At 43.8% G+C, this 12,409-nt stretch overlaps 1 protein-coding gene across 8 annotated transcripts in view; it reads left to right on the forward strand.

Annotated features, from left to right (window-relative positions):
• The window catches only part of RAF1 (Raf-1 proto-oncogene, serine/threonine kinase), a 77,292-nt gene that overhangs the window by 18,315 nt on the left and 46,568 nt on the right, over nt 1-12,409 (forward strand). For 3 of the 8 annotated variants that reach the window (XM_035106244.2, XM_035106248.2, XM_035106251.2), the window contains exon 1: nt 9,236-9,540. The exons of 3 other annotated variants lie outside the window; for them this stretch is intronic. The gene's annotated coding sequence lies outside the window, so the exon portion shown is untranslated. Of the gene's footprint in view, nt 1-9,235; nt 9,541-10,249; nt 11,163-12,409 lie in introns of those variants that run through there. 2 more of the 8 variants (XM_035106240.2, XM_060271465.1) reach the window with 1 other exon arrangement.

Here is a 12,409-nt window from a genome sequence, read left to right on the forward strand (position 1 = left end):
TTTTCATGCCAGAATCTAGATCGTAGGACCAGACAGTGTCTGAATGGCTTATAAAATAGGTAGAGTGATATCTGAAGTCCAAATTCCTGACTATGGGTGAATGGACAGACCATGGGTTAAAATAGTAACCTATAGACAGAAAAGAAGCTGAAGGCAGGGCAGGGCACCAATGAGAACTGGAAAAATGTGGTGGGGGTCCAAACAGAAACTGGTAGCAGGATAGGAGTTGGGATGGTGATAACAAGGACAGGAAACAATAAAAGGCCACCCCTGCAAGAAACTTGCAGAAACAGTTATCCTATTTACTAATCTTAGTTATACAAGGAAGGACCAACTTGTGGCCCTTTCTATCTGTGCTGGATACCAGATATAGATATATAACTTTATGAGGTAGTGAGGCTGCTTTATCTGAAGTTGAATCTTAGGTTTGGCATTGAGTTGAACTTCAACAAGCTCTGGTGTGAGACCACGCCTTCTCCCTGTCCAACCCCATATACTTGGCTATGTTATATAATTACAGTACAAGCCTACCACCAATATGTCGTCATCCTGGGAACCAATTTACCATAGATTATATATACATTTTCAGTTTAGTCTGCTTTAATTAGGTGAACATAAATCGCAACCATTTGTGTTTAAAAATAAGCTCTCTACCATGAGCAATGACTTCCCCACAACTAATTAGAATGCATATTCTGGGTGAAGGTTAATATGCATCTGTTCCACATTACACAAACATACTAAAGGTCACAAGAAGTATTAATGTATTGCTGTGGGGGTATTGCCTAATTTCTGTGTGTACTGCAGAACAGCATACCATGCTGATGGAATATTGTGTTACTACCTCTCATCACTAACCAACCAAATCAGTTTTCACCTGTGTGAGTTTGGCTCTACCTCTTCTCTGGCCTGGTTTGCATGTAATGCTAAGCTATGGTTTGTTTAATAAACCATGGATTGTCCCATAGAAATAATTTAAAACAAGCCATGACTTATTTATCCAGAGCTTGGTCGGTTCTGTTCCTAGCTTCATGCTTCTTGCTTTGGCAAGCATGTGACATAGGATGGCCAAACAAACCATGGTTATGGAAAGGGGTTTGGTTCTCACAAAACACCAAGTCATTGTTAAAACAAACAATGGTTCATATGCAAATAACAAACCATAGCTTGAGATCATAGTTTCTTCACAGCATGCTAACCATAGTTAAACTACTGGGATTTAGACAGTCAAATAAACTATGGTTTAAACTATGTAGTTTAAAAAGCCATAGCTTAGCATTATTTGCAGACTAATTCTCTGATAAGCAGGGATTTTAGGGAAAACTTTTTTGGCAAAAGCATTGGAAACTGATGGCATTATAACAGTTGTGTAGAAATATACAAGTAGATAAGGTATTTCCAGGATGCAACATTGGAACACACAAACACTGTGAGATCCACAGCAACATAAGGTTGTCACATAATATATCCTCAAATCCCAACCAGTTTTGAGCAAAATCTGTACCCACACAGTCTCTCTTAGGACTGCTTCATGAAAGATATCCAAAAAGGTAGTTGTGTGTTAACCTGTTGCAGGCAGAAAAAGAAACAACAAAACATCGTATATTAGTCAAGGTGCTACAAAACTCTTCTTTGTAGTCACACAAAGCATTTTTTCTACAGTGTACCAATGTAAGAAAAACTACAGCACACCATTTTGTTGAGATGAGCATAGAGTGAATGTGACAATCACATCAGGTAAGTTAAACAAACACTGGACAGGAGTTTTAAAAACACATATTGTTGGCTTAAGAGGAGAAATGAAAGTAAAAGCTTAGTGATATTAATCAAATATCAAATAAAAACGTTCTAGCTGATGGTAACCCATCCTGTGTCATATGCCTTTAAGAACAAAGGGAAACAGAACATGGCAGCAGTTAATAGGATTATAAACAGCCCAGCCTTCCTGGAAGAATTCAGTTACACCAACACTGCATGAGACAAAGTAATTTTTTTTCCCAGCAAGGGAAATAATTTTTTTTTTGGGGGGGGGAGGAATTGTAATGCATTTTCCGCAATCTCTGGTACCATTCCAGTCCCACAGAAGCCGTGACATATACAGTATGGATAATGCAAAACTAACCCTTTGGGGTTTTTTTTATGTTGCCAGAGCTGGAGAACAAAATTAGTTCTAGATAGATATGCCCAGGGCAAAAGAAAAGACCTAGTGACTGAACTAGACTGTGGAGCAGGCAAACTTTGTATTTAAACAGAAGAGTCAATACTGAGGACTGAAGGTCTGAGAATGCTGCAAGCGAAGCAGGAAGATGGCTGTGGGCCAGATGGAGAGATGAGCTGATGTGGCAGGCTGGAGCTGCATGGAACAGTCTGGCTCAGCTCCATGAGAACTGTTGCACAATTTGGGAGGCCTTCATCAGGCAACGACTGAAATAACAGTTTTGATAGTGATAAAAACTTGCATGGAATTCACATGATCTTCGGTAGGCATTGTTTGCCACAGTTGCTTTCAGATTTGTCAAAATGTAAACTGTGCTGCCTGATATCAGAGCAGTTAATTGTAATGCCTCTAGAGAGGTGTGGGCAAAATGCTACAAAGGGAGTTGGATTCAAGAACCAAAGGTTTGCCGGTACATTACAATTCTTTGTTTTGTTTAATATAATAGGCTTTAAAGATACTGCACATATCATGAGCTAGTGCAAACATGACATATTTTAACCAATGTGTAACTTGAACCTAAATATGTTTACTTAGAAGTAAGTAGATTAAATGGAACTATTTGCTATGGGAGTTTGCATAGGACTGCAGCCCTAGCCTGCAATCCTGAACCCACTTCCTTGGGAACAAGCCCCATTGAACATAATGGGACCTATTTCCATGCAAACACAGATACAATTGGGCTGTAAATGTATAGTTCATTAAGCTTAGTGGTTATGAGATAAGTAAATATTTAACAGTGCAGTTATAATTATTTTTTGAGAGAATAGCACTCTCTCTATACAGTGTGTGTACATAATATATATACACATACATATACATACATACACAGTAATACACACACACACACACACACACACACACACAGAGAGAGAGAGAGAGAGAGAGAGAGAGAGAGAGAGAGAGAGAGAGAGAGAGAGAGGTAATGTTTACAATGTAGCTTGCAATTCTTGCTATAGCTATCCTCAAAATAACCCTATGATATAGATTATTAATGTTTATCAATCTATCCATTTGCATATTTTGGGATCCCTCCCCGTTTTTTCAAAGAGCTCATGTTTATTTCCCAGTTCTAAATATGAAGTTACAGCTGCTGGGAAACCATCCTTTGTTAAATTGATTGATTGCTAATTGTTCGGGATGATTGGTCATTTCCTCAGTGGGAGCTAAGAGCTAGTTGTTTTTGCTAGAGTGAACAATTTACTTGTACAGGTGAACTTTGAGGCTACTGTTCTATATGGATAGTCATGGATAGTCAAATGACTATGGATAGTCATGGATAGTCAAATGTTCTATATGGATAGTCATGGATAGTCAAATGACTTTGGGAAGAGAGTGAGCCAAGGTAGGCTTCTATTCTGTTCAGTTGGGATCCAAAGTCACAGTGTCACGGTCAGGTCGGCGGGTGGTTGAAGCCCTGACTGAGGACGTCGGGACCAGAGGCAAGATGGTGATGTAGAAGCAGGAACAGGTGCAGGGCTGAGGGTCCAGCAGCAGGCAGTCACAGGGTCAAGGAGCAAGGCAGAGGTGAAGGTCTGGGAGTCAAGGAGCAAGGCGTTGGCAAGGCAAAGGTCCAAGGGTCGAGGAGCAAGGCATCAGCAGGGCGAACGTCCAAGGGTCGAGGATCAAGGCGTTGGCAAGGCGAGGGTCCAAGGAGCAAGGCGTTGGCAAGGCAAGGGTCCAAGGAGCAAGAGGCCAGAGGCAACCAGGCAGGGATAGTGTTGCTGTGGCAAAGAGCTGAAGGGAAATGCTGATCTTTTATCCCTCCCAGCTCCTGCCACCAGGTGCAGTGAGGTATCAAGTGGCCTCACCTGAGTGACCACTCCTTGCCTCTCCAGCACAAGCTGAGGTCTTCACCTGAGTGGCCACTCCTTGCTTCTCCAGCACAAGCTGAGGCAGGCCCCAGTCCTGCAAAGCACTACAGGCCCCAGAGCCTGACTCCTGCCCATACTCCTGACACACAGAATCTATTCCAGGAGGGTAGGTTACTGTGATTAATATAATAATAATAATAATAATAATAATATGTTATTTATACCCCGCCCTCCCCATTCAAAACTGGACTCAGGGCGGCTAACACCAATAAAATTACAACAAAACATAAAAAGCAATTAATTAAAATACAGATTAAAATACAATATTAAAATTAAAAATGCAGCCTCATTTTAAGTAGTCCATAAATCCAAGCCATGAGGGAGGAAAACACAGGGGTCAGACTAAGTCCAGCCCAAAGGCCAGGCAGAACAGCTCTGTCTTGCAGGCCTTGCGGAAAGATGACAAATCCCGCAGGGCCCTGGTCTCCTGTGAAAGAGCGTTCCACCAAGTTGGGGCCAATACTGAAAAGGCCCTAGTAGAGGCCAGTCTAGCCACCTTATGGCTCAGGGTCTCCAGAGTATTGTTGTTTGTGGACCTTAACGTCCTCCGCGGAGCATACCAGGAGAGGCGATCCCATAGGTACGAGGGTCCCAAGCCGCATAGGGCTTTAAAGGTCAAAACCAGCACCTTAAACCTGATCCTGTACTCCACCGGGAGCCAGTGCAGCTGGTAAAGCACTGGATGAATATGATCCCGCGGCCAGGACCCCGTAAGGAGCCTCGCCGCTGCATTCTGCACCTGCTGGAGTTTCTGGGTCAGCTTCAAGGGCAGCCCCGCATAGAGTGAGTTACAATAATCAAGCCTGGAGGTGACTGTCGTATGGATCACTGTGGCCAGATCACGACGAGAGAGGTAAGGGACCAACTGCTTGATACGGCGGAGATGGAAAAATGCCACCTTAGCTGTGGCTGCAACCTGTGCCTCCATGGAGAGAGAGGCGTCAAAGGTTACACCCAGACTCTTGACAGAAGGCGCTGGCACTAATTGAGCCCCTGCAAGAGATGGGGGTTGGCTCCCCCAACCCCATGTCGTCCCGACTCAGCCAGAGGACCTCTGGCTTCGAAGGATTTAGCTTCAACCGGCTCCCACATAGCCATCCAGCCACAGCTTCCAAGCACTTGGTCAGTGTGTCCGGGGCTGAGGCAGGGCAGCCGTCCATCCACAGATAAATCTGGGTGTCATCAGCATATTGATGACAACCCAGCCCAAAACTCCGGACAATCTGGGCAAGGGGGCGCATAAAGATATTAAAAAGCATTGGGCCTTGCGGGACTCCATACACCAAGGAGTGCCGCGGCGACAACTCCCTCCCTAGTGCCATCCTCTGTCCCCGACCTAAGATAAAGGAATGCAGCCATTGTTGGACCATGCCCTGAATCCCCACGTCGGCAAGGTGGTGGTCTAAAAGTTCGTGATTGACCATATCGAAGGCTGCTGACAAATCTAAAAGAATCAGCAGTCCCGACCCACCTCGATCCAGCTGTCTACGGAGATCATCTGTTAAGGCGACCAGAGCCGTCTCGGTCCCATGACCAGTGCGAAAGCCGGACTGAAATGGATCTAGATTAGTCCATTCCCAAGCCGTATCCAGGGCCTAGAAAATAAAAGGCTTTCCTGCATCTCCTTGCAAGCATGTGTTGTCGGAGAACAAAAGAAGGAAGAGCAAGAATTTATTTACTCCATAGCAATAAGAGTTTCCATACCATCTGCAAATTAGTATATTCAATGGGAAGCTTAAGAGTCCTGTCCTTTACTAGGGATAAATAGTATTAGAGAAAGCATAGTGATATTTACTTATGGCACAGGCTCCCAGGCACATTTTGTGCTGTCCCCAACATATTTCATTGCCTTCCACCAACTTCTGAAGTTACATAAGGTACTGTGAGAGCCAAAACATAACCATCCATCAACAATCCTAGATGACATCACTGTAAATCCAGAAACTGTATTGCCTACACTTAACCTAAGAATGAAATGGGATGGCTTGTGACCCTCCAGTTGTTACTGGACTACAGCTTCCATCATCACTCATCATTGACCACGCTGGTTGGGACTGATGGGAACTAGATTCCATCAACATCCAGAGGACCACAAGTTATTCATTCCTGTCTTAGTGAAAATAGAAAATTGTGAAATATCTCATCCCCCTGTGCTTGAATATTAAACATTAATGAAACATTCTACTTGTTGAAGTAGGAATGATTCAATATTATTATCAAATGTGTATATATTTTAGTGAGGATAGTTTACAGTTTACAATTATCAAGCATATCTTTGGAATCTTGGTTTTTATTTCATACCAGCTGGCTAGTATATTCCTGATCTACTCATTATACCCTTTCTTCTCTGCATTTCTTTCCCATTGGTTGGAGAAAAACCTATGAAACACTAATTACTCTAAAATTGTCCAACATTTGACTTTTGTCTATCTCTTAATTAATATCAATCAATTTTTATTGTATATAGCCAAAGCCCTTTACAATGCATTACAGAGAATAAAAGGAAACTGGGGATATTATTTTATCATCTAAAATCATACACGTAACCTGTGGCAGTTTACAACATAAAAAGAAATTTACAACAATATTTTAAAAGACTAAAACTTAGGTAAACCAGCAATTGATAAAATTTAAAAGAATTCCAGCCTAGTAATCCCTAAAATTAATTAAAGATCACAATTTAAGGCTAATAAAAATAACCATTAATAATTCAAAGCCAGCCCACATACTAGATAAAGCATATTTGAAACAAATGGGCTTTCAAAGCCCGTTTAAAAGCCAGGACCACGACTGAAAAGGCATGTCTCTTGCACCCACCAAGCTATCTGGTTTTATTGATGGTCCAATAAATGGGGCCTCTGATAACAAACTTGCAACCTGGCCTGGTTCATATGGATGTAAGTAATCCTTCAAATAACCTGGCTCCAACTACAGCCATGTTGAGTGGCCAGTTAAAGATGCAAAATGTGCCCTACATGCAAAACTGTAGTTCTTCAAGATTTTGGACATGCTTGAGCTCTCTGTTTTTTAATAAGATGTCAGTTTACTGGGGTTAACTAGTTGTTAGATAAGCTATAGAACACAAGGAATATCTGGAAAAGGCATTGCCCAAGCTATGAAGGGGGAAATTGCATAGCTCCGGTCCAAGCATCTGCTTCTAAACAAGTTCAAATTTATTCACCTATTTAGAAAATGTCTTAATCACTCTATATTCAGAAGAATCTCAGGGTTTCTAAGTGTGCAAAGTGGCTACAAGGGAAAGGGACCACATGGTGTGGCAGTGGTACTTTTGACCATGATTCATTCTCCCAGGGAGGTTCATCTGGAGCCTACTTGGATATCATTTTGGCACCAGGTGAAGACATTTACATTTCCTCAGGCTTTTTCATTCCCTGCACATTCTCTCCCCCCCCCCCCCGCCCTTGAAAAAAGTTCCCCACCCCTGCTCTGCAGGAATACCTCTCTAGTTTTGTTCTTGTATTGATTCAGAGGGTGAATATTTTCTTATTCTGCCAGGTGTCTAGCAATTAGAAAAGTATCTGATGATTTAGTGTACATAAATCATTGCTGTCGGTTGCTAGGACACATATTTTATTGTTAGCTTTTGATGTGTTATTAAGTTGCAGTGGTAGTCAACTAAGTTTTACTCAGAGTAGATCTGTTGAAATTAGTGGACCAGTCATGCTCATTAATTTCAGTGGGTCTACTTTGAGTAAAACCTAGTTGATTACTATCCTTGGTGTTGCTTTAATTACGTATTATTGTGGACTGCCATGGCTGCAGTAAAAAGTTGTACAGTACTTGCTAAAAGATCGATTTAAATGTTTTTTTTCTTTTTTAAAAAATACGTGCTATTTAGATATTTCCTCATAAACCTGCATTTAGAAGGTGAAAAATCTCCATAACATTTTATCACACTTTTTAACATTCCATGTGCTTATTCAAATTAATCTGATGTGGATTATTTACCTCCAAAGCTAACAATTAGGATGGATAGGTTAAAGAAAAGGCTAATGCATATTTAACAATGGAATGTGGAGTTCTGAACTGACATCCTTGATTGTGCACCTGCAACCAGACAATAGGCAGACTACAAGTATATGATGGTTACACATTACACATAGAGTAATGAACCTGTGTTAAGCTATTTATGTATGCTTTGCAGTTGCAGTCCAGGAGGAAGAGTGGAATAGTGTATAGTATGTTTCTGGAAAGTTCAGGTTGAAACCCTATTTTCCCCACAGTCTGTTGTATGACACTGAAGAAGTCAGCTTAGCGGCCCATCACTGCCTTCAAACCAGCTCCTTACAAATGTTCTGAACATAGAGGAGAGACATGACATTTTGATGGTAGGCTCTGTGCCCAACCTACATGCATTTGTTTCAATACAACCAGCAACCCTGCAGGGATGTCTAAACTGTAGTTCTCCAGATGCTGAATTACAACTCCCATCAGCATGACCAATGGTTAGGGATGATGGGAGCTGGCAGTCTAGCCAACATGTTCATGAGATCTGAAAGAGCCCTCCTGTATTTCTGCAAGGGCATTGGACATATAGGGGGATAACGGGAGATGTCAAGAGAGCTCTATAGCCATAGCCTCTTCTACATGACTGGGAACACTTTGTACTCAGAGCTCCTTCTGGCCGATCACACTTATCCTCTTTAGTCTAGGTGAGAATCAGCAGAATCTTGCTACTGAATTGAGTTCGCAGGAGGACAAACGCAGCATGGGGCCACTTTGCTGATTAAAAACTCAGCTGGTGCGCTAAGTAGTAGTTCTGCATCTATACCCACTTCAGCTCTTTGCCAGTTTTGGTTACGCTGCTCTCTTACATCTTCCATTTTTTAGCAGATATAAAACTAAGGGGGAGACATAATGCAGAGGTAGGGAGCGGTACGTTCCCTGAATTCAACTAGAAAAGAAGAGCGATAGCAAGCTCCGCTCTCTTATGCTCCTTGGGATGCTCCGAAGGAGGAATCCTTGCAAACAAGGGACATCTGGAGAGCTTAATCCTAGTCTAGACAAGACCGGGGAGATGCCACGGATCCAACTCCGGGGGCTGGGGAGAGCACCGTGTATCCGCTGTGCTTATCCCGGCCTGGGAAGCCGCCCCCGCCCCCCCCCGCCTCACAAGGGCATTTGCGATGCCCATTTGAAAGCACGCGTTTCAAATGGCGGCGGCGAGACAGGCGGACAATCCTAGGGAGGAGGAAAAGGGGCTGGGCCGGGAGAGAGGCTGCTCCAGCCATCGAGGACTCGGCACTCCAGGCGCGAGGACTCGAGCTCCGAGAGCTTGGATGGCTTTGGAATAAATGTCTCGGTGTTAGTAAGGCGGCCATTTTAGATGGGGAGCGGAGTGGGCGGCTGGGAGTGAGGGAAGAGCAGTCGGAGCTGGAGGAGGCGGCGGCGGCGGAGGCGGCGGCGAAGGCACCCGAGAGAGGCGGACAGGTACCGGACTGGTTTCGCGGCTGGGAGGGCGGGAGTGTCGCAGCCGGAGCCCCGGGAAAGAGCTGAGGTTGTCCAAAGAGATGCGGAAGGCGCCGTCTTGTCGAGGCGCGTGTGTGTGTGTGAGAGAGAGTGAGAGAGAGAGAGAGAGAGAGAGAGAGAGTAGTATAGCGGGGGGCTAGGAAAGCCCGGAGACACTGGGAAGGGGGCGGCCGCGAAGGAGCTGCTCCAGCAGCCTCCGTTGTGCTCGGCGTCTGGATCCCTGTGCGGACGGAGCCGCCCAGGTTGGACGGCTGTGTCCGCCCGCGAGTCCCGCCTGTCCCGAGACTGAGACGGGGATGCTGCGCGCTCGCTCGGGTTCGGCGCTGGGCTGCTTCTCCCCATTCCCCGCTGCTCGCATAGGCGTCGCTTTTCTCCGGCAGTTTAGACGGGGCGCTCAGTTTGCAGCTGCTAAAACTGCCTCCGTAGTCAGCTTTTGACGCTACCCGACTGTCGGGCCCTACCCACTTTTAGTTTGTTTGTTTCTCGCTTGCTTTCTCCTTCCTCATTTTTTTTTTTTTGAAAAATTTGGTTCGGGTGAGGAAAGCGTGCTGTCCTGCCCCTTCAGGGAACGGGTGTGGGGTATGAGGCAAGCAGCGCAGGCTTCTCTTTTGCTGGCGTCCAATAATGTGATGCAGCAGCGGCTCCTTCGCGACGTTGACAAGGGTAGGAATGGATGCTGCTGCCGTCGCTGCGCAAGTCAGCGAGTCGGTGCTTTTCTTTTGCCGGGTTGATGCTTTCAGGCTGGGTCTTCGGGCTCCTGTTGTGACTAAAACGCCTGCTGATTCAAAAGTAGCCAGCGCTTCGTCTTTTTCTGCCATGAGTTGAAGTTTGTGTCGATTTGGGCAGTGGGTTAGTTATCCGGAGCCGGTGTGGTTTGAAATGCGTTTGCCTGCCTCCGTCGTAGCTGCAGCATCCTCTGGAGTCTGGACGGAGCCTTTTGCGTCCTGGATAGTCTCTGAATTGCATTGGAAATAATTTGAAACGCGCGATTAGAAACTTTCAGAAATGAGGTCATCGCTAGGGAGTGAGGAGAGGTTGCGGAATGGGGATTCCCATATTTTCCCCGTGTGTGATCTAGATGTGTTCTTGGTTGCTTTAAGAAAGGTGGAAAAGAGGAGGCTATATCACAGCTTACTTGCTTAAGTCTGTGCGGGTAAGTGAAGGTGAAGACATAAACACCTGGGGAGAACTTCTTTCATCAGTCTTCTGGCTATCTTTGTAGAGGTAGGAGACAAGGAGTCTTTATGCGAGCCTACTTAGATTTTCTTTGTCATGAACTGGCATTGATTTGTGTATCTCACATAGTTAAGTAATGCAAATCAAGTCAGTGATAAGCAGGGTTGTCTTGAGTTCCTTTTGTTGGCGGTGGTTGTTTTGGCTTGGAGTGGGAAAGTACATGATTTCTATTTCTGTAGTCTATTACAGACTATTTCTAATGAGTATTGGCTGAGTCATCAATGTTTACTTGAAAGTGGCTTTACTTTCCAAGTAAGTGTCCATAGGATTGTAACCTACAGTACTTGGGAAATAGCGTAGACTTGGGAAATTTCCAGTTTTAAAACACACAAATGGTGCAATCCTAGGTAAGCAAATATTTTTGAATGTGTTGCATCTATTTTAAGAGAGAACATAGCTTTTCAGAAGATACCTTATCAAATGTTTTGCGTATTTGTTTGTTTATTTTGTACATAGCTAAATGCCAAAATAGAATTCTTGGCAGTTTACAAGCATATAAAGTGCCAAGTCTAATCTCTGGAATCACTGATCAGAGTATCTTAGATAGAAGGGCTTAAAAAAATCTCTTCTAGAAACCTTGGTAGATGTGATGCCAAAGTAGATAGTCCTAGGCTAGGCCATTGGTTTGCCTGCCTGAAGTTGATACATGCTGTAGTGTCCTTAACTGTGTAGCACATTCCAACGTTGCATGAATTAGCCTGCAATCCTATTTCCACTTACCTGGGGATAGGCTTCATTGAATTCAGTAGGACTTCTAAGTAGACAAAGTTAGGATTAATTACACTGTTAATCATGTATTCTTCTGTTTTGAAATTGAGTGTGGAATCTGTGATCCTCCACAGGTTCTAGTTACAGGTAGGTAGCCGTGTTGGTCTGCTGTAGTCGAAACAAAATAAAAAAAATCCTTCCAGTAGCACCTTGGAGACCAACTAAGTTTTTCATTGGTATGAGCTTTCATGTGCATGCACACTTCTTTAGATACACTGAAACAGAAGTCACCAGACCCTTATATATAGTGAGAGGGTAGGAAGGGGTACTACTCAGAAGGGAATGGGTCACCCATTCCCACCACCCTTCTGAGTAATACCCCTCCCCACCCTCTCACTATATATAAGGGTCTGGTGACTTCTGTTTTGGTGTACCTCCAGAGGTTGTTTGACGCAGCTCCTATCAACCTAGCCAGCATGGTCCTGGGGGGGTCGCCGTCTCCCCAAGTGCGTTTTTCCAACAGGCCAATGGTCAGGGATGGTTGGAGTTGTAATCCAGCAGCATCTGGAGGGCCATAGGTTAGTCATCCTGGTCCAAAATTAAGATTTAACTTATAGTTAAGATTTTAATTTCAAGTGGTGTTGGTTATGCTTCTTGAATAATTTATTTTTTGTACATTGCTATTTTGTTTGGAAAGCTGCTGCTATACAGATGTAAAATGTTTCAGTAACTGGCATGTGATGTTGCTAGATGATTTGTATACCATGCCGAAATTATTTTACTGGAACTATGCAATAAAACCACTTTATATTATTCCAAAACCTTCTTAAGCATGAGAAGTTATATGCTGTAGTATGATGAATACCTTTTCAGAGTTGAGAATTGG

This window comes from Zootoca vivipara, chromosome 2 (genome assembly GCF_963506605.1).
Source record: "Zootoca vivipara chromosome 2, rZooViv1.1, whole genome shotgun sequence".
Classification (NCBI taxonomy): Eukaryota; Metazoa; Chordata; class Lepidosauria; order Squamata; family Lacertidae; genus Zootoca; species Zootoca vivipara.